The following is a 14,627-nucleotide window of genomic DNA, read 5'->3' on the forward strand; positions in this document are numbered from 1 at the left end:
ATACTCCACTTAATAGTACTTGGATGAGTGACCCCAGGTCCAGAGTATAGTAGCTCCTAAATCAGCAGGCACAATATACTGAATCTTGCCAAATATTTCTTGGCTCCCCCAAGTTGGAAAACCTAGATTTATATGTTGTCTGGCCAGTTTTAATTCCTTCTAGGACATTTATTCTAGAAGTGGTACCAAAGCTAACTGAAAGTGAACTTGAGGAGACACTTACATACAACTGGACAATTAGGTATTATTGACAATGTGTTTCCTTAAGCAATATATGAATTATTATATAAAAAATAAGGTTAAAACTTGGTACAGTCCTAAGAGATTAACTTACATAATTTGAAAAATAAAAAGCAAAGATTTAAAGTTTTAGAGCTTATCTTAATTCCCTATCAATGGTGAGCTCTTTGCCTCTAGCATACATATACCTACTGGACTTCATATATGTTACCAGACCATTGCTGGAATTTTTGGAATGCCCCATGGAACATTCAAACTCAACACATCTAAATTAACCCATTTTATGTCCCGCCAATTTTTCCATTTTCCATATCACAGTGAATGTCTCCACCATTCATTAACCCGGTTAAGTCAGAAAAAAAGGATGTCATCATTGGTATCCTTTATCCTCACTTATCAACTTCTCAGCTCAGTCCATATTTCCTCTCAACTTTTGAATTTATATTCTAATAGTAATTTTTTTTTATTTTTTTATAAACATATATTTTTATCCCCAGGGGTACAGGTCTGTGAATCACCAGGTTTACCTTGCCATTTGCAACAACATGGATGGAACTAGAGCGTATCATGCTTAGCGAAATAAGTCAAGCAGAGAAAGACAACTATCATATGATCTCCCTGATATGAGGAAGTGGTGATGCAACATGGAGGCTTAAGTGGGTAGAAGAAGATGAATTTATATTCTTTTCAAAGTTCTCACTGCAGAGCTATAAGGAAGTTCACCTGAACTTGGCCAAATTACCCTAATAGTTGATAATCTGCTTTTTATTTTAAATATTTTATTTTTAAGCAATCTCTGCATCCAACATGGGGCTTGAACTCACAGCTCTGAGATCAAATGTCACATGTTCTACTGACAGAGCTCACCAGGGACCCCAATAGTCTTCCAACTGTGCTTAATTTTGTAATGTTCTATATTGTATATGCTGGTATTTTCTCTCAAAATAGACAAACTATTTCTCAAAGGTAAATACCATATTTCATACCTTTTGGTATCCTTTTTTGTTAATTTTGGTGCCAGGGCTATAAATATATAGATTAGAAGTTGAAGTTCCTCTTAAGGGCTCCATGGCATTTTTCTTCTTCACACATCAGCTCACACCCCATGAATCAAGGCTGAAATTGGGCCTATTGCTTAATTGAACTTGTGCAACTCTGAAGCAGCCTGTTGTATTGTCATGTTTTAAGAGCTGGAAAAATTTCAAGTAAGACGAGAAGCAGCCAAGCTTAACTTTCACTGAGGCTGCTGTCACTCCTGTGGGTATAATGTCTCTGTTCATCAAAAGACATTTTTTTTCCTACTTAATGTACTTACATTGTGGTTTTATTAGAATGAATAGCTCTCTCCTTGTAAATGGATTTGGTTGGAAATCCAATTTCTTTCAGGGCCAGTGGGAGAGGTCGAAGGGCCATAAATATTCCTCCTCTAAACTGTTTGTAAGTAAAATGGCATTGCTGCAAAGGCTTCACAAATGTCTTGCTATACTAAGTTACGTACAAATCTCTGGCAATCTTTTCTTTCTTTCTTTGATGAAAACAGATTGCCCTGTTGTTTCCTAGTCATGAGTTACGTTCATGGGGGCCATGATGCAGAGCAATGTTTATCAAAAGAAGAGTAGACTACCAGGGCATCAACCTTAACTCCTAATCTTTCTCCTAAAGCTGGAATGGAGACTGTCTTACCATGCTTCCCTCATTGTTTTATATAGAACTTAATTGTGGAGACCTGGGAACAGCTGACTAACCCCACTGCCTTAGATTTGCTTGACTTTCGGTAAGGCCTGTTACCTTTAGTCTTATTTTTCTGGTGTTAAATGAATATATTCTCCCTGTGCATTCTTCACATGATTGAAGCAAATACAGATTTCACCCCATTTTCAAAATTAGCACTTAACCCATTCATGAGATAATAATGTCATGAAATACTTCTGAGTAGAATACATATACAAACACAAAGGTGACACAGTGCTCTTGCATTTGCATGATCTCATGATTTTTCTCTCCAGAGTGGTTGGGGAACATGGGCAAAAATTTTTATATTGTTTTCTTCATTTGAAAAATAAGGTTCAGTGGAAAAGAGAAGAGAACTCTAATGTATTGAGTATCTACTATATAACAGCCATATGCTAGGTGCTAAATATATAAATTGGATAGTCACAAGCTGATTCCTTTTACATCCATTCTTGGTTGGGTTTATATCTACTCTGGGATGGCTTTCTCCTTATGTTTTTTCATCCCCAGAGGTGTCTAAGACACCAATTCTGGAGGCTTAATTGGGTCTAGTACCACTGAGAAGTAGATTAAACTTACATAAGAGTTGATTGGAATGTGGATGACAGCATTTCTGCAAGGCACATCTTCATCCCAAATACTCATCAGTAACAGTCTGACTCAGGGAAATGTTGTGGTGTTCTCTGGTGAGCCTCAAGAAAGAGAACTAATGTGGCAACAGTATAAAATAGGATGACAAAATGGGGTTCTTGGTATTTTGTTTAGGGCTAAAGGTCCCAAAGACTGAGAGTAATATGAAGTAAAGATGATAGATTGGCTGGCCAAGGAAGTCCTCAAATTTGAGTTCTGTTTTGAGATCTTATTATCTACCTAAAAGTACATTCAGATCTTAAAATCCCTTAAGGATGAGGAGGTTGAAAGGGAGAACTTTTTTTTTTTTTTTAATTTCTTTTCAGTGTAACAGTATTCATTGTTTTTGCACCACACCCAGTGCTCCATGCAATCTGTGCCCTCTCTAATACCCACCACCTGGTTCTCCCAATCTCCCACCCCCAACCGCTTCAAAACCCTCAGATTGTTTTTCAGAGTCCATGGTCTCCCATGGTTCACCTACCCTTCCAATTTCCCTCAACTCCCTTCTCCTCTCTATCTCCCTTTGTCTTCCATGCTATTTGTTATGCTCCACAAATAAGTGAAACTCTCTGCTTGACTTATTTCATTCAGCATAATCTCTTCCAGTCCCATCCATGTTGCTACAAAAGTTGGGTATTCATCCTTTCTGATGGAGGCATAATACTCCATAGTGTATATGGACCACGTCTTCCTTATCCATTTGTCCGTTGAAGGGCATCTTGGTTCTTTCCACAGTTTGGCGACCATGGCCATTGCTGCTATAAACATTGGGGGTACAGATGGCCCTTCTTTTCACTACATCTGTATCTTTGGGGTAAATACACAGTAGTGCAATTGCAGGGTCATAGGAAAGCTCTATTTTTAATTTCTTGAGGAATCTCCACACTGTTTTCCAAAGTGGCTGCACCAACTTGCATTCCCACCAACAGTGTAAGAGGGTTCCCCTTTTCTCCACATTCCCCCCCAACACATGTTGTTTCCTGTCTTGCTAATTTTGGCCATTATAACTGGTGTAAGGTGGTATGTCAATGGATTTTAATTTGAATCTCTTTGATGGCTAGTGATGATGAACATTTTTTCATCTGTTAGCTATTTGTATGTCTTCATTGCAAAAGTGATAAAAGATCTCAATGTGAGACAGGAATTCATCAGAATCCTAGAGGAGAACATAGGCAGTAACCTCTTCAATATCAGCCACAGCAACTTCTTTCAAACTATGTCTCCAAAGACAAAGGAAACAAAAATGAAGATGAACTTTTGGGACTTCATCAAGATCAAAAGCTTCTGCACAGCAAAGGAAACCCATGGAATGGGAGAAGATATTTGCAAATGACAGTACAGACAAAAGGTTGATATCCAGGATCTATAAAGAACTCCTCAAACTCAACACACACAAACAGACAATCATATAAAGAAATGGGCAGAAGATATGAACAGACACTTCTCCAATGAAGAGTGGGAGAACTTTTTTGGATGAGAATGCTTTCGTGGGGAGAGAGTTGTTTACATACAGTGTGTTTCTGTCACCCTTCTCCTTACCCATACAGGAAGGGAGAGCATGTAAAGAACTTTAGAGAAATAATCAGAGTAATTGACTGATGTCCCTTAGAGTTTTTGAGAGGAATGAACCAAGGAAAAACTATGTTTCATAATTTGTCTCTAGAGGAGAGTCTGGCAGAAGCATTCTGTGTCAAAACACCAAATTTAGAGGACTATATAGATAATAAACTTTGTGTGTCCCTCAGGAGAGAGCTGGTCTGAGCTATCTTAGATCCTTCTGAGAGAACTGCCCAATGGAACAAATAAATAATGCCCAAAGAAGGAGAAAACCATTACCTTCCCAGAACTCATTTAACCTTGTAACTGGAAGTTTGTACTTTTGACCACTTTCGCTCATTTTGCCAACCCCTGGCAACCACCAATCTTCTGTGTATCTGTAAGTTCATTGTTTTTAGATTCCACAGAGAAGGGAGATCATACAGAATTTGCTTTTCTCTGTCTGCTTTCCCTTTGAGTAAAGATTCTCTTTACAGCTTCTCTGAGAGCAGTTGTCTAGTCTGTGCCTAACTGTTTACACTGAGGATGATGTCTTACTGCCTCCGTTGAGGCTTGTCCCCATGAAGATACAGTTTTCTTTTAAAACAAAGCATCATTAAAAAAAAAAATTAAACAGAGCATCAGATATAATTTCTATAATCCATGTATAGATTATTCAGATCTGGACTGTAATAACTGAGATGATTCATTTTTATTAAAACTATTATAACTGACAGAGATTCCAATCCCTTCCAGGGTAGTAAGAGAATAGACCATTATATGTTTTATTGTTATTGTTTTTCATTATTTTTTATTGCTATTTCACTCAAGGAAAAAATGTTTCATAAGATCCAGTCTGTTCTAGATATGTAAGTGGCTTTTCCTGCATATAACATTTCAAGTATCAAAGTATATGGTAAACATAAACATAAGGTAACATGCATCTTATGTACAACACCATAGACCAGGTGGCTATTAACAACAGAAGTTTGTTTCTCACCATGGAAGCTGATTAGTGCAAAATCAAGCCATTGTTTGGTGAGGGCCTGCAGACTGGATCATAGCCAACTGTCTTTTCACTGTAATCCTCACATGATAGAAGGGATGAGGGACCTTCCTTAGGGTACTAATCTCATTCAAGAGGGCTCCCCCCTTATGGCCTGCAGTCCTACTTCCAAATACCATCACATTGGGAGTGAGGTTTCAAAGTATGAATTTTTAAGGGACACAAACCTTTAGTCTATAGTAAGGATCAAATCTGAGACACGTAAATGCTTGCTGTGCTTAGGGCATCTACAGTAAGACGGTTCTTCAAACATACTCTTATAAGTTTCTTTGTGTCCTCATTAGCCTCTTTGCTTTTAAAGACTTGAGGATTGGAGACAGTTGAAGGGAATGCATTCAAAGCTTTGCAGTGTAGGGAAGAAAAGCATGGTATCTAGGTTTGTGATTTTACTGTTTTAGTTATTGGGCTTCAGTCTTTCTCCAGTATCTCCATTTCAGTCCTCAAAGCCTGGATCTGAAACTGTTGTAAGAAGTGTGCTAAGGTTTGCGTTTATCTCCCTCAGCGATCACATTGCTGGTAGGCTCTATGTCTGCTTTTTTATTAGTCTTTCCCTTTAGGTTTTGGTAAATTTGCTAAGTTATGGGGACAGAAAGAGCTCACAAATTTCCAGAGGGAAGGAAGATGTGTTCTGGAAGAACTAATGGACATTTGAACAGCAAATATTTGTGAAGAATTTTTATGTGCCATTGTTGGATTTGAAGTGTAAAATGATAAATTACACATGGTCTTCTCAACATGCTCACATTTACTGACATGAAAAGGGCTAAGAGCATTGGAGGGTTGCAAGTGTTGTGAAAGACAGCTCCCACCATGTTAGCCTTGTCAATTTTGATGGAAAATATTTTATATGTATTGCTAAAAGTTTATGTGTAAATATTGACTAAATAATTGTGGTTCTATTACTTTCTTTTCTCATAAACCTATTCCCTTATAAGAAGAAATTCTAGTAAAATAATATGATCTATCATTTTCAGTCCTAATTCTATTAGTTGGGATCAAAGGTCTATAGGTAGAATGTGTATTCCCTGATATAAAATCAATGTAGAACAAAACTAAAGAGTACATCTAAGTGTCAAAATAGGTAATATCTTTGCTTAATTACGTGAAGAATCATAGCAGTAATATATCATATTGTCAGTTTAACAAGAGACACTGAAATAATTGACTCTTATTTTGACAGTAGGCAGGGTATATAGATATAATTAAGACTGATTATATGAAATTCCAGGTTTAGATTGTTTATTTAAATGAATATCCAGGTTAAGCAATAAGAATTCAGTTTTATTTTTTCCAGGTTAAAAAAAATTGATATTGACATTTCATGTAATATAGGAAACTTTTAGGAAGCTTCAAATTTAGAGTTTCAGTGAGCCTGAATGAAAAGTAGCATAAACACCCAAAACAAACATTTGAAGGTTTAAATTTGTCAATTTCTTTTAATATATATGTATTATGCAGATCATAAAGTTTCCACAATCAGTGAAAGAGAGTATCAATACATATTATTGTCAGTAGATAAAGAAAAAAAATACTTCTACATCAAGATACTATGTACAGAATCTAAGGAAAAGATTGGATGATACATTCTCAGGGCTTAACAACTAGTAGAATTTACTTATGCACCTAGCTCTGTGTTATAATTTTGAGTTAATTGTTAGACTAAGGCATTTCCCTACAGGTTATAAGTAGACAGAAATTCTAAGATGGAATCAAGAGAAGATAAACTAACCCAACCACAAGAATATATTACCACATGTTGAAAAGAACATGACTTTTTTTTTTTTTTAAATGGTGAACTTAAATTTTAGAAACTGTCTGATTTGATCATATTAAGAATGGTTTCGGAGAATACAGTGGCATGATAAGATGGTAGATGAAGTGTCAGAAGATAAGAGAGCCTGTTCCTGATCTACACTGCTGCCATTTGGCTCATACATGCCACCATTCATACTTTTCCAATCAAACTTACTTAGTAAAGTGTGGGATATACACAACTATATGTATAAGTCATAACTGTATGTATGTCTTGGAGCCCCTGGGTGGCTCAGTTGGTTAAGCGTCTGACTTTTGATTTTGGCTCAAGTCATGATCTCAGGACCTAGGGATCAAGCCCTGCAGTTGGCTCTGTGCTTAGTGGGGAGCCTGCTTGAAGATTTCTCTCCCTCTTCCCACCCTTTCTCTCAAATAAAAAAATGAAAAAAAAATAGCTGTACATCTTCTTCTTTTTTTTTTAAATTTTTTATTTTTTATGAACATATATTTTTATCCCCAGGGGTACAGGTCTGTGAATCACCAGGTTTACACACTTCACAGCACTCACCAAATCACATACCCTCCCCAATGTCCATAATCCCACCCCCTTCTCCCAAACCCCCTCCCCCCGGCAACCCTCAGTTTGTCCTGCGAGATTAAGAGTCACTTATGGTTTGTCTCCCTCCCAATCCCATCTTGTTTCATTTATTCTTCTTCTACCCACTTAAGCCTCCATGTTGCATCACCACTTCCTCATATCAGGGAGATCATATGATAGTTGTCTTTCTCTGCTTGACTTATTTCGCTATATATATACACAATGGAATACTATGCAGCCATCAAAAGAAATGAAATCTTGCCATTTGCAACAACATGGATGGAACTAGAGCGTATCATGCTTAGCTGTACATCTTCTTATAAATTACCACATAGTAAACAGAGCCATGTAACCACTGCTCATACTGTGAAATGAATATTGTTAACATTCTTTTTTTTTTTTAAAGATTTTATTTATTTAACAGACAGAGATCACAGGTAGGCAGAGAGGCAGGCAGAGAGACAGGAGGAAGCAGGCTCCCTGCGGAGCAGAGAGCCCAATGTGGGGCTCGATCCCAGGACCCTGGGATCACGACCTGAGCCGAAGGCAGAGGCTTTAACCCACTGAGCCACCCAGGCACCCCTATTGTTAACATTCTAATGGTTCTCCTCATTGCCTCCAGTAGATCCCTATATAACACCCCTTGCATGCAGAAATAGTACATTAATTTTCATGGCTGCAGAGCCTTCCATTGTATGCATATAACAAAATGTACTAGCCATATATTTGTACTGTCATTAGTTTGGTACTATGAATAGTATTTCTGTGAATATTCTTATATATGTCTTTGGGTGAACAGACATATGCATTACTATAAAGTGTATATCAACTAGAAGTAGAGTTGCTGTGTTAGCTTATTAAATAGTCCAAAATGACTTTCCAAAAGGAATTAATTTATTCACATATATGAGTATTCCTATATTTCAATTCTTTACCCATGGTTGATATTGACTCTCATTTTTCATTTTAGCCACAATTATGGGAGTGTGATGGCATAGCAATGTGGTTTCACCTGTAAGGCCCTGAAACTGAGGAAGTGCACAGGATATTCTGACATTCTCTTTTGAAAATTACTGTTCTTTTACCTATTAAAAAAAATCACCTGCTACCTGAAACAAATAGAACACTGAAGGTTAATTATACTTACATGAAAAAAAAAATCACCTGCCAATTTTTTCTAATTTTAGTAGTTTTAAAAAAATACATAAAAATATATTCTGATTTTACATCCTTTGATGGATAAATTATCTCTGGTACTGTGGTTTGCAGTTGAATTTTTAATGTCTTTTTTTTAAAGATTTTTATTTATTTGACAGACAGATCACAAGTAGGCAGAGAGGCAGGCAGAGAGAGAGAGGAGGAGGAGGCAGGCTCCCTGCTGAGCAGAAAGCCTGATGTGAGGCTTGATCCCAGGACCCTGGGATCATGACCTGAGCCGAAGGCAGAGGCTTTAACCACTGAGCCATCCAGGTGCCCTGAATTTTTAATGTCTTCTAACAAAATGAAGTTCTTAATTTTAAATCTAATTTGTAAATCCATTGAATTATAACAAAATTCACCTATATAAGTGTGTATATAATTTGATGATATTGAGTAAATTTGTAGGGCCCTATGACTATATTCGTAATCTAGTTTTAGAACATGTTCATTATCCCACCAAAAAAGTTCTCTTGTACTGGTTTCCATTCAATCCCTATTCCCATAAGGAGAAGAAGGATATGTAGAAAAGAAGACACTATGAAGATGCAGGCAGTGATTAGAGTGATGTGGCCATGGGCCAGATGTTCAGTTCTATTTATAAAAGTACTGATGAAGCTTAGCATTGATCGGCTAGAGCTCTGTCTTCTTGGGTAAATTCGGTTGACTTGGTTCTATGTCATAGTCATATTTTCATGCATTTGTCTTTCACTCTGGCCCACCAAGGAAAGTAATTTCCTAGTATCTGTGCTAATCTGTTCAAAGAGCTGGAAGCACTTCATCTCTGTCTGTAGTTACTTAAAGATCAGCAACTTCTCAAGACATGTCTCCAAAGGCAAGGAAACAAAAGCAAAATGAACTTTTGGGACTTCATCAAGATAAAAAGCTTCTGTGCACCAAAGGAAACAGTCAACAAAACAAAGAGGCAACCCATGGAATGGGAGAAGATATTTGCAAATGACACACAAACAAACAGCTGATATCCAAAATCTATAAAGAACTCCTCAAACTCAACACACACAAAACAGATAATCATGTCAAAAAATGGGCAGAAGATATGAACAGACACTTCTCCAATGAAGACATTGAAACATGAACAAATGTTCATCATCATTAGTCATCAGGGAGATTCAAATCAAAACGACATTGAGATACCACCCTACACCAGTCAGAATGGCCAAAATTAACAAGACAGCAAACAACAAATGTTGGAGAGGATGTGGAGAAAGGGGAATGCTTTTATACTGTTAGTGGTAATGCAAGTTGGTGTAAACACTTTGGAAAACAGTGTGGAGATTCCTTAAGAAATTAAAAATAGAGCTTCCCTATGACCCTGCAATTGCATTATCAGGCATTTACTCCAAAGATACAGATGTGGTGAAAAGAAGGGCCATCTGTATCCCAATGTTCATAGCAGCAAAGGCCACAGTCACCAAACTGTGGGAAGAGCCAAGATGCCCTTAAACAGATGAATGGGTAAGGAAGATGCAGTCCATATATACAATGGAATATTGTGCCTCCATCAGAAAGGATGAACACCCAACTTTGGTATCACCATAGATGGGATGGAGGAGATTATGTTGAGTGAAATAAGTCAAGCAGAGAGAGTCAAGCAGAGAGAGCATAAGGAATAACATGGAGGAATTAGGAGGTGGAAAGGAGACGTGAGTTGGGGGAAATTGGAGGGGGAGACAAACCATGAGAGACTGTGGACTCTGAGAAACAAACCGAGAGTTTTGGAGTGGAAAGAGGTGGGAGGTTGGGTGAGCCTGTTGGTGGGTATTATGGAGTGCACATATTGCATGGAGCATTGGGCATAAACAATGAATCTTGGATCACTGAAAAAAAATAAAATTACAAAAATATTTCAGTCTAAAATACGAGTCTTGTCTTTTCTTGTCTTGTCTTTTTTCTTTTCTTTTCTTTCCTTCCCTTCCTCCTCTCCTCTCGTCTCCTCTCATCTCCTCTCCTCTTCCCTTCCCTTTTCTTCCCTTCCCTTTCCCCTTCTTCTTCCCTTCCCCTTCCATACTTCCAAACTTCCTTCCTTCCATCCTCTCCTCCCTTCCCTTCCAAATTTCAGGTGTACAATTTAGTAATTCAGCACTTCTGTAGAATACCCAGTGCTTGTCACAACAAGTGCACTCTTTAATCCCCATCCCCTATTTATCCCATCCCTCCAAACACCTCCCCTTTGGTAACCATCAGTTTGTTCTCTATAGTTAAGAGTTGTTTCTTAGTTTGCCTCTCTCTCTGTCTTTCCCCTTCTTATTCATATTTGTTTTGTTTCTTAAATTCACATATGAGTGAAATCATATGGTATTTCTCTTTCTCTGACTGACTTATTTCATTTAGCGTGATATGCTCTAGTTCTATTTCTATTGTTGTGAATGGCAAGATCTCATTCTTTTTGCTGAGTAATATTCTATTGCATATATATATATATATATATATATATATATATATCGCATCTTTATCCATTCATCAGTTGTTGGACGTTTGAGCTGTTTCCATAATTTGGCTATTGTAGATAATGCTATTCTAAACATTGGGGTGCATATGCCCCTTTGAATTAGTATTTTTGTATTCTTTGGGTAAATACCCAGTAGTTCAATTGCTGAATCATAGGATAGTTCTATTTTTAACTTTTTGAGAAATCTCCAGACTGTTTTCCAGAGTGGTTGCACCAGCTTGCAGTCATATCACCAGTGCAGGAGTGTTCCCCTTTCTCCACATCCTTGCCAACATCAGTTGTTTCTTATGTTATTGATAAAAACATTTAGAGTTTTCTGGGTTCATTTCCTCTGAGTTCTGGCATCCCTGTTACTCCTGAGCTTATCATTTCTGTCCTTTAATTATGAACACATCAAACTTTACAGCATAGAATTCAAACACAGGTGTCTCTCCTTTCAGTTGCCTCCCAAATGAGGTCTATTTTACTGACATTCTGTGGTTAATCGGAGGATGGAATATTCTCCAGTTTTATTTTTTTCCCTATTTTTTCTCATTTTCTCCAATTCTTTTCCTATCTTTTGCTACATATGCTTCATTATTTATTCATTCACTTACTCATTTAAAAATTATTCATTAAGCTCTACTGTATGTGGCTAGTGTTTTACTAAGAGCTGGAAATAAAAGATGAATTACACAGTCCCTAATTTCAAGTCAAAGAGAAGGGGGTATAAATCCATCAACAATAAACATTCGGAAAAAACACTACCAAGCTCATAAGCACAGAGTGTTATCGTACTATTGAAAGGAGGCACACTGCTCTCAGGTTGACCTTAGTCTTGCCACCTGAGCTATGGCTTTGCTATTTATGTTTTACACCAAGCAATAGAATGTTCTGTGATCATTTTAGTTAAACACAGTGACATGGGTAGCTCACGTGAGTGTGAACAGAATGATCATAATTGCAATGATAATGACCATGGTGGAAACTCAATAATATGTGTAACGAATGAATGAATTTTACAGATGAAAAACATGAGGCTTAAAGAATTAAATATCTTGCACAAAGTCATGGCTAGTAACTCAGAGCTGAAACACAAAACTGAGGTTGTTTATTTTCAGAGCCTGAGCTCCCAACTACTATATGCTCTGTGTACTTAGTTGAGCCAGAATACAGATAAAAACATTCTGGCAGTATTTACAACCCCAAATTACTTTGTAACTAAGAACACTCTTAATGACAATCAGGGCAGGTTCTCAGTTTTAGAGGTAATTGTGTGTGCTGTATTACCACAGGCAAAAATGATGCCTTTCATTATGATATCTAATTACTGAGAACTCATGAGGGAAATGTGAAATATTTTAATAAAGAAGCATTTTTACTTTTGGAGAAAGTTTGAGATATAGATGATGTAAGAAATGGAATATGGCTTTTTAAAAAACAGGAGTATGGGTAAAAAGGGAGTATAGGGAAAAACAAATCTTGTATTTTTCTTTTCTGTAAGAGCCATTCTTTTTCATGTGTCTTTCTGGGGAGAGAAGTATACATGAAATGGTACCTGACAAAGAGCCAGTCTTTGTATTTTAGTGCAAAATCAGACCAAGCGTTTCTGCTTATGTCCTTGTTGGTTGAATGAGCATCTGGGATGAGGTCTCCAGGCTAACATGGTCACAGAGTGTGAGGAGCTTTCAGACAGCCAAAGGGAAGAAAAGGATGATGGAGCAACTTGGTATTTTTAATCCCACGGGGCCAAAAAGGAGGCACCAGAGGTCCAGACAGCCCCAGAGCCAACACGAAGTTCCAGATGGGTGAACAGGTCTTACCTACACAGTAATTAGAAATGGAAGAATGCAGAATCTTAAGGGGAACAGCAGCCATAAAATGCCCTCAAAAGAATTCCCAGGAGCTCACCTTAATGGAGAAACACGGACCTAGTGAGTCCAGCATGGGGCTTGATAAACTGTCAGTTGTCCTTGAGAGGGCAGTTTCTTAAAGGGGCTTCTTGTTGTTAAAACCAAGCACCCAGACATGGGATGCCTTCCCATTCATTTGTGTTTTCTTCAGTGCGTTATATCAGTGTTTTATAGTTTTCAGTCTTTCATCAATATTTACTAATCTTTCACCTCCTTCATTGTCTTTGTAAGTATTTATTATTTTGGTGCTATTGTAAATGGGGTTTTCTTAATTTCTTTTTCATATACCTCCTTGTTAAGGTGATAAAAATGCAACTGATTTGTATCTTGATATTGTATCTTGCGACTTCATTGAGTTTATTCTAACAGCTTTTGGGTGGCGTCTTTAGGATTCTTTATACATAAGATCATATCATCTGCAAACAGAGACAATTTACTTCTTCCTTTCCAGTTTGGATGGCTTTTATTTCTTTTTCTTGCTTACTTTGCTGTGGCTCAGACTTTTAGTACTATTTTGAGTAGTTGTGGCAAGAGTGGGAATCCTTCTCCTATTCCTGATTTTAGAGGTCAAGGGTTCAAAATTTCAGTTATGAGATGAATAAATTCTGAGGAGTTCATGTACAGAATATTCATTGCCTTAATAATACTGTATTGTAAACTTGAAATTTTGTAAAAGTAGATCTTAAGCATTCTCACATGCACAAAAAGTATGCGAAGTGATGAATATATTAATTAACCTGATAGTAGTAATCATTCCACAGTGAATACTTACATCAAATCATCATGTTGTATACTTTAACTATATTAGAATTTTATTTGTTAATAATTCCATAATAAAGCTAGGAAAAAAGCCTTAAAAACAAAAGCCAACAACAGCTAAACCCTTGGAAACCAGAGACACAGGGAATTACTATCAAAGGGGAAAATGATCATATCAAAAAGTATGATGGTTAATTTTATGAGTCAGCTGGACAGGATCATAAGATGCTCAGATAGGCTAAACATTATCTCTGGGTATGTCTGTAAGGATGTTTCTCTAAGAAAATAGCATTTGAATTGATGGCCTGAATAAAGAAAATGGACCTTTCCAATGTGGTGAACATCTAATTTGTTAAGAGCCTGAACAGAAGAAAAAGGTACAGGAAAGTTGAATTTGCCCTCCACCTGATGACTGCAACATTGATCTGCCCTCAGTACTCTGGTTTTTAGGCGTTTGGGCTCAGACAGGGATCTATACCATCAGCTCTCTGGCTCCCAAGCCTTCTAACTACACTAGAGACATTTCTGTGTTTCTAGATTACAGGCAGCAGATCATGGGACTCCTTGACCTCCATAATCATGTGAGCTGATACCTTATGATAAATATATACAATTATCTGTTGGTTGCGTTTCTCTGGAATACCCTAATACACAAAGGATATTTGCAAAGCTTTGCTTTAATTACAGTGACTTTTTACATGTACTATTTAATTCTCATATTGGCCTTATGTTAGCTTTCTAGTGCTGCATAGC

The sequence above is a fragment of the Mustela putorius genome, unplaced genomic scaffold (genome assembly GCF_011764305.1).
Source record: "Mustela putorius furo isolate JIRA1106 unplaced genomic scaffold, ASM1176430v1.1 tig00537284_pilon_pilon_pilon, whole genome shotgun sequence".
Taxonomy (NCBI): Eukaryota; Metazoa; Chordata; class Mammalia; order Carnivora; family Mustelidae; genus Mustela; species Mustela putorius.